The sequence below is a fragment of the Peromyscus maniculatus genome, chromosome 8, assembly GCF_049852395.1.
Source record: "Peromyscus maniculatus bairdii isolate BWxNUB_F1_BW_parent chromosome 8, HU_Pman_BW_mat_3.1, whole genome shotgun sequence".
In the NCBI taxonomy this organism is placed as follows: domain Eukaryota; kingdom Metazoa; phylum Chordata; class Mammalia; order Rodentia; family Cricetidae; genus Peromyscus; species Peromyscus maniculatus.
The window spans coordinates 23432411-23454274 of record NC_134859.1 but is presented as its reverse complement, the minus strand read 5'-3'; positions in this window follow the sequence as shown (position 1 = coordinate 23454274).

Sequence of the window (21864 nt, the reverse complement as noted above, 5' to 3'; positions counted from 1 at the left end):
TGTGTACTAGAACAAAAAAGTTTTTCCGCAACAAAAATCAGAGGGCGTAACTGGCAAATCTATTCCCTTAGGCTTTACAGACCACTGCCCTCAATTCTAACAAGAGAGGCTTACACAAATATGAGCCAAGAGATGCTGTTGCTGGCGAAGCCAGAACCCACTCTGAGCTCCATGCTCGCATTCTCTGCCCCCAACCTTCTCTCCAGGTTCTCCACATATATCTTAGCATGCTTTGAGCAGAGGTCTCTGTGTTCTCCATTCTTCAGTAAATTCAAAGTAGTGTCTTCTCCTGAATCTTTGAACTTAATTGGGAATGACTTGCTCCGTATTTTCCCATGGCTGTGTCTAACTATTCTTGCCTTCCTCAGTTGTCACGATACTATAAGGATTCTAAGACCACCTGAGTGTCTAATGAGTCTACCAGCACTACAATTTTGCAGTTTCTCTATGTATGTAATACACTACAGCTTTTTTAAGCCTCCTCTTTCTCTTCCTATTTTTCTTCTCAACTTCTTTTAAAATATTTATTGTGTTATAAAGTGTCTGTGGATGGGTGGAGGCGGATCAGTGTGTGTATTCATGAATGTACTTGCTGTAAGTGGACATAGATTTAGGATTCCACTTGAACTTGGTTTAGAAGCAGTAGTGAGCCTCTCAAAGTGTATGATAAGAACAGAACTCTTATTTCTGCAAGTGCAGAAATTGTTCTTAACTGCTGAAGCATCTCTCCATCACCTACTGCTCTTCTTCTTTTCTTCTACTAGTCCTCCAACTCTTCTTCTTCCAGGGTCTCCTACATCCTCTCCTCTCTCTTTCTCCCTCTTCTTCCCCCATCCTGCATCACTCCCTCCCCAAATCTCTATTTGATACTTATGCATTCTCTGTCCCTCTTACTCTATATGATTTCTAATAAGGCCAGCAATCTAGGTTTCCTGTTTCTATGCCTATCATAAAGTTGTTGTTACCAAATGCATGTCATGGTACTTAAGATGAACATAAATTTGTGAATGAATGATAGAGAATAATGAATTTTTCTTAAAATTTAGTATTTATTGAACTTATTTTAAGAAAGTACTATTAAATAGTCATTCATCAAGAAGTTCATATTTTACTTTTAAGAATGAAAGTAATATAGAGCAATATAGATGTACTATATTTTATATGCTTTGTTTTTACTAAGGACACACTAGAAAATAGATAATGATTTGAGTATGACGTTGAAGAATTTTATTGTGCTTCGTTTGGTTTATATTTTTAAATCTTACTTATAAAACATGTACAGTTTGACATTTTGGGTTGTGTTTTTAAGATTTTGTTGTGAGCAATGTATGAAATCCTAAATTACTTGGAATGTTTTAGTAGTTGCTATGCACACACAAATACACACATATAATTTTTTGAGAAACAGCTCTATATAACTCCTAGATGTACTCAATAAAAATATAAATGTCAGAAAGGAACCTAGATCTCTTTATCTTAATGTGTCCACCATCACATACAACATCTAATGTAACTGCTTTATTTTAAAACCAATATTTATCAATTGACCACAAACAAAAATAGTTGCAAGTAGAATTTTGAACACACAAAAATCAAATATTGTAATTAAAAAATTACAGACATAAGAAGGCTTAGTCCACCATGTAACCTTATTATTTTGTTTATAAATTAATTATATATCAAAATATTGCTGCACACTTCAATAATAACTAAAAAAAAAACATCTGGAAAGCCTAAATTTGAAAGATTTTACAAATGGAAGTATAGTCTACTTCAGTGCCTAGGTTAAAAAATACATTTTTTTTTGAATTTGCCAAAATTCTCTGCACTCTAGTAATACCAATGCAATTTCATAGTTATTTCTTCTTCTTAGAAGAAGAAAAAAAGCCTCTGGTTACAAGCAAATGAAATGAGAGTGTTCATTGAAGCCACACAATGGAGTTTATCTTATATGTGAGATACAGGGAAATACAAAGAGTCCTAGAAACAGTATATAGTAGTGGCCTATGTGACTTTAATATAAGAATACCATCTGACACTTCCTTAGAGATGATTCCTAAAGATTCAAACAAAACGTGTATACTTAAAGCACATTAATAATTTACCACAGTAATGCATAAACAACAACAACCAATATACTCATGTGACAGTGTCTACCGTTCAGCATTCTTTTCCATTGCTCAAGGATCTTTATTTACAACTCAAACACTGCTATAGCTACAATGCTGATTGACCGCTGCAGAAGAAGTTAGGAATAAAACAGAAGTAAGGGTTGGGTTTATTTCCAGACCCAGGTGTCCTCATCTGCATACCTTTGAGATCCTTCTTCTCACTGAGAATTCCATATGTTCTGATGTGTACACTGTCATAAGTCAGGCAATGTAGCACAGAAATACTTAGTAAGGTCTAAACATTAAAATAAAATGAAAATGGAGTGTTTTGCATATTATAAATTGATTAATAACACGCACTAAGCAGTTAGTCCATATTTAGTATGATGTCATTTACTAAGAGGCACAAAGAGCCAAAGTGAGGGCAACAGAAATTTACAGGCTTCTTTTTATACCTAAGTGTATAGAACTAAGTCACAGATGACATACATTTCAAAAATACTCAGCATGCACCTCAGAGCACAAGGCTCTAACTTTACTGTATTTTGGTCCTTTTTCTTCAATTTAGGATTCCATAAAATAGATACATTTTCTTTAAAAATCTCTATTAGTAATTAATTCATTAGTTTATGTCAAGACAATGTTTTTATTCATTTAAAATTGCATATGCTTAATCCATTAGTTTTATATATATATATATATATATATATATATATTTGTGAACAAGCACGCCTACTTGCATTAGTTTTTATATATTTGTGAACAACCATGCCTACTTGTGAGTACATAAGTAAAATCATGCTCACTCTTTAAACCCTGCTATCTAATGTAGCATGAGCCCAAAATATGAGATAGTGTCAACTGAACTCTGAAACACTTATAAGAAGTTCTATTTAAATGTGAATGTGAGTATGTATATATATATATATATATATATATATATATATATATATATATATATATGTGTGTGTGTGTGTGTGTGTGTGTGTGTGTGTGTGTGTGTGTGTAGCCAATATAATTAATTCCAATAAAACTAAATATATATGAAAATGGAAGAAAAATTGAGTCTACTTCATAGACTTATATGAACTACTCCTTTAGTGATTAATATTTTTATTCCAAAAACAGAGACCAAACAGACTTATAAAAAATAATATTTGATTTAAATCATCCTACCACAAAATTCACAGCTAAAATATGGACTGATTAGTTTCATAAGTATTGGCAGTTAGTTACATTCACTCCTATGATTGTCTGTAACACAGTTTCTGAAGAGGATAGGATAAAATGCTGCTATTCTCATGAAAAATTGAAAAATACCTGTAAAATAAAAATGACAGCAAGAATACTCATTTTTGGGACAAATATCTGTTGTATATGAGAGATGATCAAACTTATTTCCTCTATAGCTCACCTTCTCATAAGTTACGTTAACAAAAATGTAGCATCAATGCATGGATAAATTACATGCTGTCTTAGAAGGTGATTTATGGACTAGAAATAAAAAAGAAACTGAGACTGGGAGAAGGAGTTTAGAAGACCCAAGCCAGACATTATGCTGAGTCTAAATTGGAGGTCTCTGTTTGGTCCTTCCTCTCAGAGCTCCTGGGGCCATGGGAAAGATGAAGACGGGGAATTTTAGAAGCCTGAGGGGATCTAGGAAACCAGAAGAACATGACCCACTAAATAAATTAAGTGGGGCTCACAGGGGCTCACAATGATTGAAACAGGGCCTGCATAAATATGCACCCAGGCACTGTGTGTATGTTAGGGCTGAAAGCTTGGAGTTTTGTGGGACTCTTAGCAATGGGAGTCGGGGTGTCTGACTCTTTGCCTGCCTCTGGGATCCCTTTCATCTTACTGGGTTGGCACATCCTGCCTCGAAATGAGAGCCTGTGCCTTGTATTATTTCATCCTTTTTGGCTGATGTCTTTTGGAGGCTTGCTCTTTTCTGAAGGAAAATGGTAGTCCGTGGTGGGAGTGGATCTATGGGAGAAGAGTGGCAGGGGATCTGGGAGGAGGGGAGAGAGTGCTGGGGGCAGGATACATTGTATAAGAGAAGGTTGTATTTTAAATCTTTAAAAAAGTGGAAGGAAAATAAAAAGAATCCTGAACAATAAAAATAAAATAAAATAAAACGGAGTATGATTTAAACAGTAGACTTTGAGAAGAACATGAGATTTGAGTAAAGGCTTAAAGGAAGATAGTGAGGTTAAATAAAGAGAGGATAAAATGGAGAGATTCCTAATTTCATTTTAAGGAGAGCGAAGTTGAAAATCGAAGATCCTGTTACAGAAGGCTTTTGTGGCTGTTCAATTAACTTCAACAGGGGGGCTAACAAAACTGATTTTCTTGGAATATATTGACCATCTGAAATATTAGGAAGTCCTCAGCACATTGAAAACAAAGACAATGGTAACCCTGCACAGGTACCTATGACAGAGAGGTCAAAATCCAAAAGAATAAAGAGTCGATGCTGGGAGGTCTGAGACAATTGTGTTATGTTTTTTTTTTAATTTAATTTAATTTAATTTAATTTAATTTTACAATACAATTCAGTTCTACATATCAGCCACAGATTCCCCCTCCCCTTCCCCCAAGCTACCCCCGATTCCCACCTCCTCCAGGGCAAAGCCTCCCCCAAGGACTGAGATCGACCTGGTAGACTCAGTCCAGGTCGGTCCAGTCCCCTCCTCCCAGGCCGAGCCAAGCGACTCTGCATAAGCACCAGGTTTCAAACAGCCAACTCATGCAATGAGCACAGGACCTGGTCCCACTGCCTGGATGCCTCCCACACAGATCAAACCAATCAACTGTCTCACCCATTCAGAGGGCCTGATCCAGTTGGGAGGCCCTCAGCCATTGGTTCATAATTCTTGTGTTTCCATTCGTTTGGCTATTTGTCCCTGTGCTTTATCCAACCTTAATTTCAACAATTCTTGCTCATATAAACCCTCCTCTTTCTCGCTAATTGGACTCCCAGAGCTCCACCCGGGGCCTAGCCATGGATCTCTACATCCAGTTCCCTCAGACAATTAGGGTGTTTGGCCATCCCATCACCAGAGTAGGTCAGTTCGGGCTGTCTCTCGACCATTGCCAGCAGTCTATTGTAGGGGTATCTTTGTGGATTTCTGTGGGCCTCTCTAGCACTTTGTTTCTTCCTATTCTCATGTGGTCTTCATTTATCTTGGTCTCCTATTCCTTGTTCTCCCTCTCTGTTCTTGATCCAGCTGGGATCTCCTGCTCCCCCAAGCTCTCTTTCCCTCGACCCTCGCCCTTCATTACCCCCACTCATGTCCAGGCTGTTCATGTACATCTCATCCATTTCCCGTCATTGGGTGATCTCCATGTCTTGCGGTCCTGTTATGCATTTTAGAACAGGGTGATAATGCTGTTTTTCACTAGGAATAAAAGAGGAAGTGGCTTAAGGATTCTAGCGGAGTAAATATAGTCTTCAGTGGTTTTTGAGGGTCATTTCTCAGTAGAGTAAGAATGGAAAGAGAGGCAGTCATTAGAAAGCTAAAAGTCTTCCTGTTGATAGCTGGTACATAACCATGCTATATTGCTTGGGCTGACAAAATGACATACTGAAAACCAATCAATTCAAAAGAACATAAATATATTGACATATTATTGTGTTACTACTTTGGCAGCTTCAAATCTAAGATCACAAATCTAGTATGTCAATGTTCTGTCTGAGATCAAGAGGGAGCACCCGCACCCCCCCACTCCCATCTCTCTCTCAAATTCTGATAGTTTTCCAGTCATCCTGGCTGATGACACAGCCCCGTAATTATCCAGCTTTCCCTGACAATATACCCACTGTATATGTCATGTCTCTGCTTTAAAATTTCCACTTTTTGTATAATCATTTTCATTTGGCATAAAATCACATTCTTACTTAGCTACTGGATAGTCAGAGTATCACTATACATTTTGTGCACAGGGGTATAATCAATGCCACCATAATTAGACAAGTAATATTCAGATGATATTTTAAATGTAACATTAGCAAAATCTCCTTACTAATTAGATGTGGGAAGTGATCTATAGAAGATAAATACATAGTTCTTTATTCTGATAATCTAAACTTCGTTGTAATGTAAGAAATATATCACAACTCAAAGGCATGAATCATGTAAATTAGAAATGGGTATTTGAGAATTATGAACAAACAGACTTAAACTAGTAGATTTGGTAGCCAAGCTCTCTCCACCGTACAGAGGATATAAGAGTTGCATGATTTAAACTGAAGTTCACTCTACTAGAATATATCAAAGGAGAGAGAAAAATAGGAAGGACTGAATAATGCAATAGGAAGAAATTCCAGAAAGTTTTACATCTGTGAGACCACAGCCAAAGGAAAGGTATCAATGAATGTAGTAATTAACTGTGCCAAATGTGATGTCAAGGTGAGAAGTAAGGTGTGACTATTAGATTTTTCTACTTGGAAGGCATTGGTGACCCTGACAAGAGCAATTCAATGGAACTATGGGCATGACCAGTCAGAGAAGAATTGAACGCAGTGAATAAAGATAACTGATTTAAAGAGTAGGATTACTGCAACAAAGTGGCAGCAACAGGCAGAGGGAGTATGTTAAGACAAGAAAGTGTTTTAGTGTCCCCCAAATAAAATTATTCTGACTGTGCAAAATTACCAGTAAAGAGCAAAGATTTAATGAGGGAACATTGCTGGAATCTTGGTCCTGAACAGAAAGCAGATGTGATATCAAGTGCATATCCTAATGCTTTGCATGGGCACAGGAACTTTTGACTGCAGGTATGAAATTAGAGGACATGAGTACAATGGAAAAGATGGCCCCATGTGACCATGGAACTATATAGAATTTTGATTTAAGGTTGTCAGTGAAATGGAAACTACTCTCATTACATGAAAGAAGGTAAAATAATGAAATAAGATACTGGAATTTGAAAGTGGAAAAAGATTCAATGCCCCCTTTGAAAATTAGAACTGAAAAAGAGAGATGAGAGCTATGAGGCATTACTCCAGTTGAGAAGGACAGCTGCAGCAGAGGCTCTGGTTGCATGTCTGATTGAGGTTGACCTAGAGTTTATCAGCTGCTCCTATAAAAAGAGACGAAGGCAGATTGGTGGAGGTGAATTACCTATAAAGAGGCTATTTGGCTCCTAGGCTATTTTGGGCCATGTGAAGAAGGTGAGAATGCTTACATCAACCTTGACAAAGAACAAATAACTTTGTTTGTGGGGAGAAAGGCTACACCATAAAGTGGAAGCCATAACTGTTTTATTTTACAATATAAATGGGATTGTCTTTCTCTACATCTTGTAATTGTGACAGATTGCTGAAGATACAGCGAGAATAATCATAAAAATTGATTACATAGATAAAAGAAACTTCTAATTTATTTAGTTAGAACACTATCAGAAGTATATCCAATTGTTATATTCTCTGGCATGATGATAACTAAGTATGGTCTTCCACTTCATCTCATATTTCTATATTGCAGTTGGCATTATGTCATCCCTAGTAACAAACACCTTATGCAAATATTGTCCTTGTTAGATAATGCATCATACATTGACAATCTCAAAAATTCTGTAGAAATGCTAATTTAAAAATAAAAATGGCTGCCTTAATGAATAACAGTTTTGTGACACAGTGACAATTGCCTTCAAATCTGAAAGGGAAACTTGACTCACTCCATGAAAGACAGTCTTAGGCGGCAGCACTAACAGTGTCCTAAAGCACACTCCTTCGAGTCCTGGCACACTGTCGCTGGTGAAGTCTGGCATCACAGTGGATTAGTCTTTCAGTTTCTTTCCAGCTCCTTTCCCCTTTCTCATACACAACCTGTCTATCTCTGCTTTATTTCCATCAGGCTGGAGAAAATGAGTTGAGGGAAAGGAAGAGAGGCAATTGACAGGGGATCTATCGCTGACCAGCATTTGTTATATATTCTCTAACAGACAAGGAAACATGTCAGAGAATGGCTAGGATTTGTAATCTCTCTAGACGAATCCCATCTTGATTTGGATGAAGTTGAAAGAAATTTAACCTTCACAAGTTATACTTGGATCTGGCTTTTGAATGTCAGCCAATCCTATGTGGTTATCTTTCCAACAAAAATTGAGGATTTTCCACATTTAACATAATGCTTTTTTTTGTAAGCAATCATAGACAGATGAAACATAAAAAAATGTCTTCTTAAACATTTGGGATATACTGGTACAAGCTCTTCTGTCCTTAACATTATTGGCATTTTGGATAGCACACTTCTTTTGTTATGAGAGGCTGTCTTAGAGCACTCTCCACTTGTGAAAACAAAGATTCTTCTACACATTGCCAAATATGCCCTGGGAGGCAGCACCCCCTGCTTACTATAACTCTTAAACCAGAAAAGCCAATTCCTCTGGTATTTAATTTTTCTAGCTTTTATTCTTTTTTCATTTACTATATATTTCTATTGTAGTTAAGCCAAGCAAAGGACCCATTTCATACACTTGCTCTCTTATCTTTCCATGCCTCATATGTATTGAATTTTGCAAATTCTTCTATTCAAATTACGCAAATAGCTGTTATCTGCAGAAAGTATCTTTGCCATTGAATCTTAGCTGGCTTCCCCATGCTTTTTATTGGCAGGTATAGTAAATACACAATCCTAGGTTCACTCAAGTACATTTGAATGGCCAAAAGAAAATTAAATTTTTGTAACTTTGGTGTAAAATGTAAGCATATTTAATCGTACTCAAATAATATGAACTCTGAAATTATAAACATATAAGTTCCCCTGTCTCCTTCTGGGTGAGGAATATAGACACAATCCTTTTGTCTTGACAAAATCATTGAAAGGCATTAAAATACAAGCTTGGATCCCACTGGAATTTCTTTCACTTATCACATGATAGGGATGTTTTCACATCTTAATGCAACACAATTCAGCTTTACTATGCTTGGGAACCAGGCACAGCTTAGTCAACATAGGCTGCTTGACTTGGAGAGGATTGTCAGAATTATACCTTGCAACGTAAAGCTGAACTACATACTTGTCGAGAGCCCCCCAGGCTTCAGGCAGGGTGCAATTTGTGATGTCTGTCTCAAATTTGTTCCAGATCTCTCAGACTGTTCTGAGAAATGTAATCCATTTGGACAGTGCTTACCAAATATGATTTCATTTCTCATGATGACCATATTCAAAATTATTATGATTCCTCAATGAACAAGGAATTAACAAAAAAATTGTAACTAAGAATTCTATCAATATTGTAATGGATTAAAAAGGAAATATTGAGGTAAGTAAGTGATGACTTGATATTTAAATTTATTTAAAATTAACTTAATTGTAATTATAAATAAAATCAGCTCTTTTTAGAATAACTCTTCCACAATGGGAATGATATGGCTTATTTACTACTTAAGTAAGATTGATTATTTTATATATGGAGTGAGCAATATATAGAGGCCAGGGGCTATGAAGTTAGGAGGAGCAGGTTGTGGGTCCATAGGAGAGGTGGGAAGGCGAAAATTAAGAGAAAATTATGCAAATATGTTAATTTCAGAAACAGAAAATTTAAAAAAAAAGATATTTATGAGTTGGGCCTGATAACAGGAGGGTCTCAAACTGAAGGTCTCTGTGGGATATAGATTGTATACAATGTCAGCCAGGGAAATTTAAATGTCTAAATAAAATGTACAAAATAAGGGGAGATGAAAGTCAGTAAGTCTCTGGCATGTACAAAACCCTATTAACATATACTCTCTTTCATATCTACATATAAAATATGCAATGAAGTTTCATATAAAACACATATGGAACTCAACCGTTCTGAAGCCCTTTGTGCCCTTTCTGCCAGTCCATGCAGCAGCAACAGAAAGTTCAAGTGTCCTGACATTAAGTGAGATAAACTTGTGCTTGTAACAACAGCTTGGCCATAAGACTTGGACAGGGAATGAAGAGAAGACTGGCTTCACCATTTAAGAGAGCAACAAATGGACACCATTTCTGTGCACTTGAATTACATCAGTCATCCTCCACTCTAATGTCATTTCTTTGTTTCCTTGACCTGCTGATGTGTATTGCTTCTTAGATGTATAATACACAGTTTCAAACATACCATTCCATATCATTTTCAGATAATAATTTTAGGCAAATAGAGAAATTTATAGCTCTATCTTAAAGTTTCTTTACCTTTTAGACAAACTTACCCTCTTTTAAGTCGTGGATTTGAATTTATGCTGTGGTCTCCCTAAAAATTCTAGTTTCACTAGTTTCACGATAAGGCAGCTCTGCAGGCAACACATGTTTCACAGTGCATGTGTTCATTTTTCCTTTGTTTGTGAAAGGTAAGGTGTACATTTGGTTTTGTCTCTTTTCTGCAATTTGAGCTTGTCTCCCTAGCCACAGTCTATTATCTTTTGTTTCTGATTGGTACTCAGCTGTCCACCCAACATAGTGCCATACACAGTGAGCCATTTCTCTTTTGTAAGAATTGTCCCTTTGCCTGTGTCTTTTAATTCTGTGACGTGCTTAGGCATTGATATCTTTGTACTGATCTTGTGGTTTGCTGAGGTTTGGGGTGAGGCGAATATTTCATGGGATTTGGAAAGGTGAATACTTTTTCTACATGGAGTTGGTTCAACTTCCGTAAGCATGAGATCAGGAATCATCTAGGAGACAGCCTCTGTCTGGGCTTGACTATGAGAGACTTTTTGGATTGGGCTAATGAGGTGAAAAGGCCCACCTTGAACATAGGCAGCATCATTTCATGACTGGATTCCCAGAAATCTAATGGGCAAAATGCAAATCTGCATTCATCTCTTACTGCTTTCTGGCTGTGGATGTAGTGAGTCCAGTTCCCTCAGCTTCCTACTGCCGCTCCTGACCTGCCATGCGAAATGGAGCCTCAGACATTGAACTAAAGTAAGTGCTTCCTACTTAAGTTGCTTTGATGAGGTAATTTGCTAGAGTAACTGAGAAAAGTAACTAATACACATCCCCCACTTTACCCTCTCATGTTAGTACAACTACTACATGGATGTCAGTTAATATAGATGCAATCTGCTGATCTCCCTATTCTTTATTTCTCTGCCATTTATTTTTTCCAACGATTGGATTATTACGTTGATCAATTTCATTGTTTTTATTATTTAATCTACTATTGAGTCACCTAAGACTTTTTGTTTGTTGGTTGGTTTGTTTTACTTTAGCTACCCTAATTTCAACTGGAGAATTTCTGCCAGGCAGCGATGGTGCACGCTTTTAATCTCAGCATTGAAGAGGCAGAGCCAGGCAGATCTCTGTGAGTTCGAGGCCAGCCTGGTCTACAGAGCAAGATCCAGGACAGGCACTGAAACTCCACGGAGAAACCCTGTCTCAAAAAAAAAAAAAAAGAATTTTTACATGTTTATTTTTTATACTTTCCCCTGTTCGACATATTATTTATTGGATAGATCATCAGCATACCTCCTATTTTATTTATTTAACTGAGAAATTTCAGATATGCTACTAGAACACCTCATGACTATGATTCCCATTCTCCAAAGCTTGTTGTTAGCTTATGTTTGATTATTTAATCTTAGAGATGATATGAAGTCTGTGATGAGATGTTAGTAGATGCCCAGTAATTCATTAGATGTTACAGTTATACCCCCTTAGCTAATAATGTTTCTATACATTTCTGTCCTATTTATGTAGGCCTTGGGTATGATGTTCAGATTGGAATTGTTTGTAAGGTTCTTTGCATTTAGCCAGGGGCTCATGGCTCAAAGGTGCTTGTCAATGGCTCCTTCATTTGAGTATATTTGTAGATGCAAATAAGCAGCTAGGGATAATTATAAACTAAACAGTGAATGCCCTTTAGCCTCTCCGGGTCTTGTTACATCTTTGTCTACTTCTGCATGATGTATTTTACTGGTTGATGTATTCTGTGATCTGTCCTGCTTTCAGCCACAATCAAGATAAATTGTCCATGTTTTTCTCCACATAAAGTCACCCTATGGGTATTTAGCTTGAGTTTATTTGCTTTAAGATATGTTCTCATTTATCCTACTTCAAACTCACTTATTGCAGAGGATATTCTTGAACCCCTCTGATGACAAGTATATGTCAGCATCACCATACTCCATTTATAGGCTACCGTGGATCAAATCCAGGGCTTCCTTCATGGTAGGCAATCAGTCTACTATGTGAGCTATATCCTCAGCTATAGCTGTTTCTTATAGCTGGCCCTGAAAATGTTTAGCATGCTTCTGCACCCTGGAACTTGGGAGTAAAAATGACTATGTAAATATATTAAATTACTATAGAAATAAATAAAGCATTCCTTAAACCGACCGAAATTTTGTCTTAGGTTGGTATAGAAATAAGTCTGACCTGTTTACCCTATCTTTGTTATACATTCAACCTGAATTTCCTCTATCAAACTTCTACTCTGAGTTGATTATAATATCCACTGTTGTTTTTCCATCTTCAATGAAATCAATTTCAATCATGCAAATGTTCTGATTCAAATAGTTAAAGAAAAACTATTAAAAAATCTTTCCAAACAAGAAAAGTAACAACTTCAAAATCTTCACAGAAAATGATTTGGGTGACTGTCAGGCAGTATTTTTACAAGTCTCCTTCTACATTTAATTGGGGACATATTTTCCACTTCCTCCTTCTTTCTTCATGCAGGAATCTCCTCTTTAACTGCAGAAATTGTCTGCTATGTGTGTATTAGCTGTCATCTCTCTCTCCTATGACCACTCCATCTGAACCATAAATATTGTCAGCTATGACACAATGCATAAACTTTTTAACAATAGCACTAATTACCAATTGACTAGCAAACAGCTGATGATTTATAAGCACTTTTAGCAGGTAATCTAAATCAATCCATAAGAAAGGAAATTAACAAGCAGATACTTTCTGAGATTCAAATTATGTTCAAGTAAAAAATAAAATGCCTGAATTGATGCAATTAGGAAAGCATATGCTGCCAGTATTGAATCCTGTGCTTAAAGGCTTCTATGAACTAATGTTATGGTTAAACTAAGAAAAGAAATAAGAAATCCAGCATCTTACCATTTGGGAGACAGCCAAAAGATTATTGGCACATATAAGCAGTTCCTTTAAATGTATACAAGATTTAGGAATTAATTATCCTAATCTATTAATTTTTTCTTTCCAACTCAGGGCATGAACCCATTTTCCATGATTCTTGTTAATTAATTTCAGGGGAAATGTGTATTTCAGACCCCTGAAATTTTCACTGAGTACATTTTTGTTGTAGGAAAAAAAAATAGGAAATATTACTTCATGTTATAAACTATCTTTTTTTTTTTTGGTTTTTCGAAACAGGGTTTTTCTGTGTAGCTTTGTGCCTTTCCTGGAACTCACTCTGTAGCCCAGGATGGCCTCAAACTCACAGAGATCCACCTGGCTCTGCCTCCTGAAAGATGGCATTAAAGGTGTGCCGCCACCACCGCCCGGCTACAAACTATCTTAAAATGAATGGTGGTTACCTAGATTGGTTCCTGAAATATAACATTGAAAGTAACTGGAAACAATTTTTTAAAATATGTGCAATGTTATCCTTTAACATAATTATGCATCAATCTCAAATTTACACTGTGAATGTACTATATATCCTTAATGATATACTTAACTTAAAACTCACATTTCTCATTGGGGTTCACGAGACACTCCCCACTACAGACATTCTGACTACATTTATGAATCTGAGTGTTTCTTCTCCTTAGCTACCTTCTCATTTTGTTTTTAATTTTTGATATTAGCATGTATCAGAGTGGACATTCTTTATAGCAATCCTAATGTTGCTATTTGAAGATAACTATAACCATTTGACAGCCACTATTTCAAGTACCCAATTGTTAAGTTGATCTTTATACAAGTGCATTTTATATATTTGCATCTTTCAGGGATGTTCACCAATTGCACTAATTAATTTTTATGCCCTGCCTTGTGTGAGATTTAGTTGTGTCTGCCCTGTGTTCATGGGCCCCTCATTTGGGCTCACATTCTATTCTCTGTTCTGAAGGTTTCAAGTTTTACAGGTTCCAATGGCTTTGTCAAACTAAAGAAGTTTGTGTGTGGACTTTTCTTTCTTTATTTCAAGAGCTTGTTTATATAACAACTAAGTTTCAAAATTTAACAGTAAAACCGTCTCCAGAGAATTTACTTACTTTTCACATTTCCCAATCAACATGTTTGCCAAAAGAATAGAGGACTATGGTGTCTTAACTTACATACTATGGTGTATGTGGGGGACGTCAGTTTATGGGATACAAATGTAAATTTTAAATTTTATTACAAAAGGATAACCAAAAATTAACCTAATCAAAAATTACCTGAGAGTCTATTTTTGGAGTCAAGAACATTTTGATGTTTTGATGTTAAAAAGAAAACTGAAAATTGGTGAAGTACTTGAAGTTTGCTTTTCATAAGGTGTAGTAATGAGGGGCAGATAACTAATTTGTTTAAATCGATTTCTAGTGCCTTCACGTATTTCCAAATGAGAATTACATGGAAACAATGTCTGTAGTATTCACCTTACAGTGAGTTCATCTCAAATTCTTCCACAAAAATGTATACAAATAAGTGGAGCTTTCAAGTGTATTAATGCCATTTAAGTGATCATTTTTGTTTGGTAAAGAAAAAAGAATTAAAGATACATATTCAATAAACGTTAGGAATATTGGTGTTCCTAGCATACAGAAATTTGAATAATGTTGATAGAACAGTATTCACCATTGAATTCTGGATCAAAAAGCAAGATGTTACACAAAACTAGATAATCACCATAAAAGACATTGTCCCCTGTTATATCTAAAGAAATTCAAAGCCATTTTACCTTTCAATAATCTATCTGGTTCTGCTCTTGAGATTATATTCTCTTTTTCAGATTGGAAATTGAAAATTTTGAGTAGTCAGTCTTGCTTATGTATTCAGTAGGGAATTCAATGCCAACTGACCATCCAGTTTTTAATTCTTCTCTTAAACTAAGCCAGAAACATTTTCTTCTCAGGTAGCTGTAATCTCAGGTCCAACTCATGTCTAGGCAAATGTTTTCAGCACCCCTAAAAAAAAGAACAGATATTTTATCATTTTAGAACTAAAATTTACTTTTTTTTGTTGATGTAATTCAGAAATTTCCCAATGGACTTACCAATCAATCATCTGATCCTATGCTGTTGCATCAGCCACAACCTTCTCCACTCACTGCCTTTTTCCAATAAAAATAATTATTTCTATAAGTTTCATATTTAATGTATATGTATCTATGTCTATATATAAATAGTATATATGCATATATAAATTCAAGTTAAATATTCAAGATATTATTCAAAATTTGACATTTTCCTTCTGAAAAAAAATTGTGTTATTTAGGCTTTTATTAATCGCCATCTCAGAATATTTATGTTTTACTCTATCATGTACTACAACCCTTTCCTGTATATACATTTTTGTGATTGATTAATTATCATCACATTATGTTAATCTTGCTACCTAGTAAGATAGTCAAGCTAAAATGAATATTTAATCAAAAATCACTAGCTAGTCCTGTCTCTCAAATGTTATGGTGTTGTTATGGAATTGATTGACTTATTAGCTATTAATCCTTCAAATCAAGAGTTTTTTATATGCTTTTCCAATTGCTTGAATGCCATAGTAAGTCAGTGCAACTGATTTAGTAGTAAGTGTGGAGAATACTAATTTGAATTTTGATTTTTCATTCTTGGTTATTGATTATAAAATGAAATAAGATTATCTATATTTTCATGTTTCAATAATAATTTGTTGGCAGCCAGGGGAAGTGGAATAAAGAATTACTAAGTAATAATCCCCCTGTGAAAAACAATGCCATTTGACAGGAGGAGCCTGAAGGAAAATAGCTGGCAGGATCCTATTGTGTAGATGTCCTGTTAGCAGATTCTCTGTATCATACGTGCACGCTTGACTGGCATTTATCTGTTCTTCTCTAATGGTGCATGGCTTGTTCATTGTTTTGGGCAGAGAGAACTGCTAGGCATTAGAACTGAGGACCCAGGATTCTGTTCTTTTTTATTTTAATCTCTTTCTTTTATCATTAATTTATTTTATTGCAAATTATTGAAATTAACAGCAATAATTTTAGGTGCATGTCAGTCATATATTTTGTGATCCCACAATTTCTATATCATGTCTTCCAATATTCCTGCTCTCTAAAATATGGAAGAGTGAATTTCAAGTGGATTCTGATACTCAGGTCACCATTTTTAAAATTCTATCTTTCAAAAGAAAAAATAAGATTTCGCAGTGTGAGCTTAATTAAAGTAAACGGTGAGGTTAAATGACGGTAGAAGCATGTTGTTTCTTAATTGTGTTGTTGACAACATATAACGATCTTTGCAGTTCAGTTCATATAACACCATTGGCAGTAAGTGCATCTATTTTAATACACATTCATTAAGGGGAAAACATCATCCTTTACTCTTTATTTCAGAACCAAACCCATAATGTTGTGTGGTGGAATCCACCGGTGTGCCACTCTGTAGGATTTTATTGGTCTCTGGTTGCAGCCATGTTGGAAGCAAATTGATAAAAGCAAATTTTTTTTTTCATTTAAATTGAGGTCATCCATAGGTTACTTCAATCTTCTCCCAAAAGGTAATTGAAAGAATTTATTTTATAATAAAGTGCTTCATTTACAACGTTTTCTAATACAAAACCTTGTATACTGAATAATGTGTTATTCATATTTATAGTTCGTGTGTGTGTGTGTGTGTGTGTGTGTGTGTGTGTGTGTGTACTTTTGTGTGTCTGTCTGTGCATACTTTCATATGTGTAGGTACATGTGTGATTGTATGTGCTTGTTTGTACATGTGCAGTTGCATGTTTATGTACATAACTTGGAAGTCATTGCAGACCTCAGGGGTCTCATTTTTCTGAACCTTGTATTTGAGATAGGATCTTTCACTTGGACCAGAGGTTTTCTGTTTAAATTAGTCTTGCTAGCCAGTCTATTCAGGGATTTCCCCTTACCTTTCTCCCACATGCTGGAATTGTAGGCAGATGTGGATGCCTGCCTAGCATTTATGAATATGCTAGGAATTCAAACTCTGGTTATCAAGTTTGAATAACCAGCAGTAGTAAAATACAAAACAAAAAATACAGCTCTAAGTATACATGATATACAGTATGATGAGTAACAGGCTGCCTTTTATGTTCCCTCACCTAGTATAAAGAAAATAAAATGTTGCATATGTCAGCTTTGGAAATGAAATGCCAAATGTAAACTCATCAGAAGGGTCACTATAGGAGAGGAGATGTAGTTAATAACACCCTGGAAAGATTATCAACCGTAATGAAATTAGATATTATTTTTAACAAACATCATTATATCAGACATGGTGATGGCAATCTATAGGTGAAACCAACAAATAAAACAATTATTGCAACATCCAATGCTGCTTGTTTGATATACACACCTGCTTTGGATAGAGAAGAACAGAGAAGGTTTGAGGCAAGAAGAGTCTTAAGGGAAGAGATGTGTGTTGATCACTACTCTGTCACTCCATCATTAGCAATGTTAAATCTAAATGCAACTGTGTATATTAAAATATGTCTTCCACTATTCCTAAATCACCACATTTATGCTAATAGGCCCCTTATTATATTTGCAGATCAATACTATTCTACATGATGATACTTTTAATGATAGAATAGTTGTGGATGTTGTGTTCCAGTTTTAGAAGTTATGCTGAATTATTCAAATGTTCATGAGGTTCCATAAAGATGATATAAAAAGCAAGGAAATTTTAAAATGTTTTTGTTTTTACTGTACACTATTTAGTGGAAATTTATTTGAAAGGCCTGGAGATTTATGATTCCTTTAAGATATGACTTATTTTAAGAAACAAACTAACAAAAATGACAGTTCCCCCCCCCAAAAAAAACCTTAAATTTTCCACAATGACATTAAACATTCCACTAAACTACCATCACCACCAGAGTCACTTTATAATTATTTTTGGAGAAATATAAATTGTATAACATTGAAATAGAGTTCATTTTTAGAATGTCACAGCTCATCTTCTGGGCAGGTGAAGAGATTCAGCACAGGTAGTAAACTGTTCATTTTTCATTTAAATACAATGGTAGTCAGAAACAAACCAAATTCTTCGTCCAAGGAAGAACATATGCACAAGGAAATGATTTCTTCAAAAGATTCAAAGACTTAAACCTATTTCCCATGATGTGATTCCAAAGTGCAGCCAGAGGACTGTTGTTTTGGAATATGAAAGGGAGTTATAACTGATGTTTCTGATTAAAGTTCATTTTGAATTCTCTCTCTTTTTTTAAGGAAGATGAAGAAAGCACGTTTTTGTATGGAGTTTTATTTTGGCTCAGCCTGCCATGAGGCTATTTAAATCAAGTCTTCTAGCCACATTATTCTGATTGCCAAAAACATCAAAACAGCAACAAAGGAGAGGCTAACCTTGAATTTTCAGCTTGTATTTCAGCCCTTGTAAACAAGTTACCATGGAGATGATACCCAAGTGAGCCACAGGCTTGACTCAAAACAGCCCCTGTGTGTGGACTGACAGCACAATAGAGCACAGCATCAGTGGTGTTCACGACAAAACCTGAGTGCAACCTCGGGGTTCAAAACTTCTGCAGAATGCCACGTGAAAGCTTAAAATTAGTAAGACCAAGCTGGACAAACGAAGAACTACAAGCCTGAGCACTGTAATTTAGACAGCAATTTTGTTCGTAGTGATTTAAGGGTGCATCTGCTGATCCTCCTGATGAACACGCAGGTCTAGAGAAAATCTTCACTGTAGCTTTAAATTATTTTCTTGTTATCAAATAACTGAATGTCTAAGCTTTAATATATATGTTTCAAACAAACAAACAAACAACAAAAACATATAAAAAGTAAAATCATTCTTATCATGTGGACTTTTGCTCCTATCCTCCTCTGTTTGTGTGGAATTCAATTGTGTGAAAATTCCTCACAAATCAAGAACAAATGCACATTTTAATGGCTGAGGCACCCCTTTGAGGAAAATAACAAAACCAGAAAGATATCTCTTTCTGTCTGAAAAAGTACTTTAAAACAATTCCCTCCTATAATAATGTATACTTTAGCCTCCATTTAAATGTGTTTCTAAAGTTTGTATTTTTCATTTAAAAATAAATAAATATTTTAAAGTGTAAAATATTTTGATTGGAAGAACTCAAATATCTATATGCTTTAGTAATTGCAAATGTCATGCATATTTTGAGATTGGCACTTGATATCAACTTTCAACTTTTTTTTTTCTTTTTTTTTTTTTTTTTTTTTTTGGTTTTTTTGAGACAGGGTTTCTCTGTGTAGCTTTGCGCCTTTCCTGGAGCTCACTTGGTAGCCCAGGCTGGCCTCGAACTCACAGAGATCCGCCTGGCTCTGCCTCCCGAGTGCTGGGATTAAAGGCGTGTACCACCACCGCCCGGCTCAACTTTTAATATGAAGATATAAGACTATTTTCAAGCAAGTCAGTGTTTATCAAAATGCAAATGGTATACTCATTCTAAGGAATAGAGTATGTTAATTTAAATAAGACAAGAGTCCAAAATACATTAGTATATTCTAAGTTGTTATTACGTATACAATTATATAATTTTAATGACAAATGTAAGAAAAACAGTGTAATTCTAACATTTAATTTTGCATTATGAAAAAGGTAGTATATTAGCATATAAGAATATATATTAATGTAAAGAAAAATGTACAAGAATATAGAATAAGCTGATGAGATTTGTGTTTATCTGTGGGTGGAAAAGTGGATTGAAACTCAGTTGAGTTGGAGAAGAAAGGACTCAATTATTCATTAAGTCTAGAAGGTTTTTATTTTTACTTATATTTCTTAAAAGAGTTAAAATTTATTTGAGATTTTACTTGGGCTTCTAATTTTTAATTTAATCCAGGTCTCAGTTTTACTGGAAAGATAACCTTGATATTTTTCATAAAACTATTTGTTCCATTTAAATTTAATAGCAATGTGGTTTGTCTTGTATATACATTGCCCATACATGTCTTAGTACAATGTTAAATTCTATTGTTATAGGTGGTCAGGGCACTGTATGGACTTGTTTCAAGGCTGTTGCATTTTATTCAAGAATAAAAGAAACACCCACACAGACTGCAAATTAACTAGGTAATTTTATTTAGAACAAAGATGTAGAGAAGAGAATACCCTGAAAGGCGGCACTGGGCCACAGTAGTGAAGGTATTCAAGGTCACTGAGTACTTGGTACTTCATTTTATGATGTTAAAGAGAAGGAAGAGATTCATTACTGGGAAGTTTGGTTAAAGTAGATCTTGGATCTGACAGAGAGGTTAGATCACACAATGGTTTCACTGTTGTGTATGGACCTTCCCAAATGCACCTGATTTTCATCACATGCATATGAAATAGACATAAGACTAGAAATAGGAGATCCCATCTGAAAGCTAATTTGAGGACATAGTTTTTCCTAACTTTGCATGTGCCCAAAGCCAGTTCAGGCTGGATAAGTTTATCCATTCTTTACATTGAGTATATATTTGAACAGCAACTGTCTGTCTGTTTTTAGAAGAAGAGAATACTGTCCTATTGTTCAAAGAAGGCTAGATGTGGAGCTTGCTGCATGTGATAGTCCAAGGTTGTTAGGGACATAAGAGAGTGGTGTATGTGTGCTCACAGCAGGGGCAGGGAAAGAACTAGGCTGCCAAGTGCATTATTAAAAGAGGTGGGGTATGCACAACTCAAATCAAGTAGAGTACCAGCTTACTAAACTATTCCTCATGCTTTCATCTCTCACTTATTTTTGTAAAACCAGGACTGTTTCATTGTCTTGCTGCCCAAACTATGATCTACAGCACTATCCAGTCAGGAATTCCTAGCAAAAATGGAAACACAAAATACCTGCCTCTGACTTCAAAGGTGTTGACACAACATTTTGTTACAGAAAACCCTGGTGATTTATAGGAATATAGAATGCAAATATACCTCTCTAGAATGAGATTGGTTTGTTATGGTGTGACATGGTGGTATATGCTTATCAAAATCTCAATAAACTGGAAGCAGGAGGATCATGAAGTTGAAACCAGCCAAGGAATACTGCTTAAAAAAACAGATTCTCCTGCCACTGATCATAGCTTCTCTACAATGTCACTTAGTCCTAAAAGCAAAGTTGAACCCTTTTTCTAGTCAAAATCATTAACAGTGACTTTCTGAATCACCTCTTGGTTCATATGCTTATAGTATTCGCATTTGAGAAGACATACCTTTTCATTTATAATTGCCTATGAAATACAATCAACATGAATTTAGATGTAGTGGCTACTATAACTTTTATCTACCAACAAATAATCAAGAGATGCCTATTGTGTATATAGTACACACTGTTTCACATAAAATGTATCATATGCCAGAAATATGCTATAATTTATATATTTGTCATACTTGAGGTTCAGATGGGTAGTTGGGCAATACAGAAGTGATTTCAAATATGAGTTCAATCAGAAACTTGTTCAGCTTGATCTTTCTTAAGAGAATCACTAATGGCATAAATCAGTTTCTTCATCTCAGTACACTGACATTCTGGCCAAATAATTCTCTGTTGGGGACACTGTCCCATGAATGTGCGATTTTTGGAGTGTAGTATTCTTACCTCTTCACCAACCTCTGTCTCCATAAATAAAAAAAGATTTGCTGATATTCCTCATTGAAAACAACTGCACGTGCTCGCGGGGGGGTGTATTA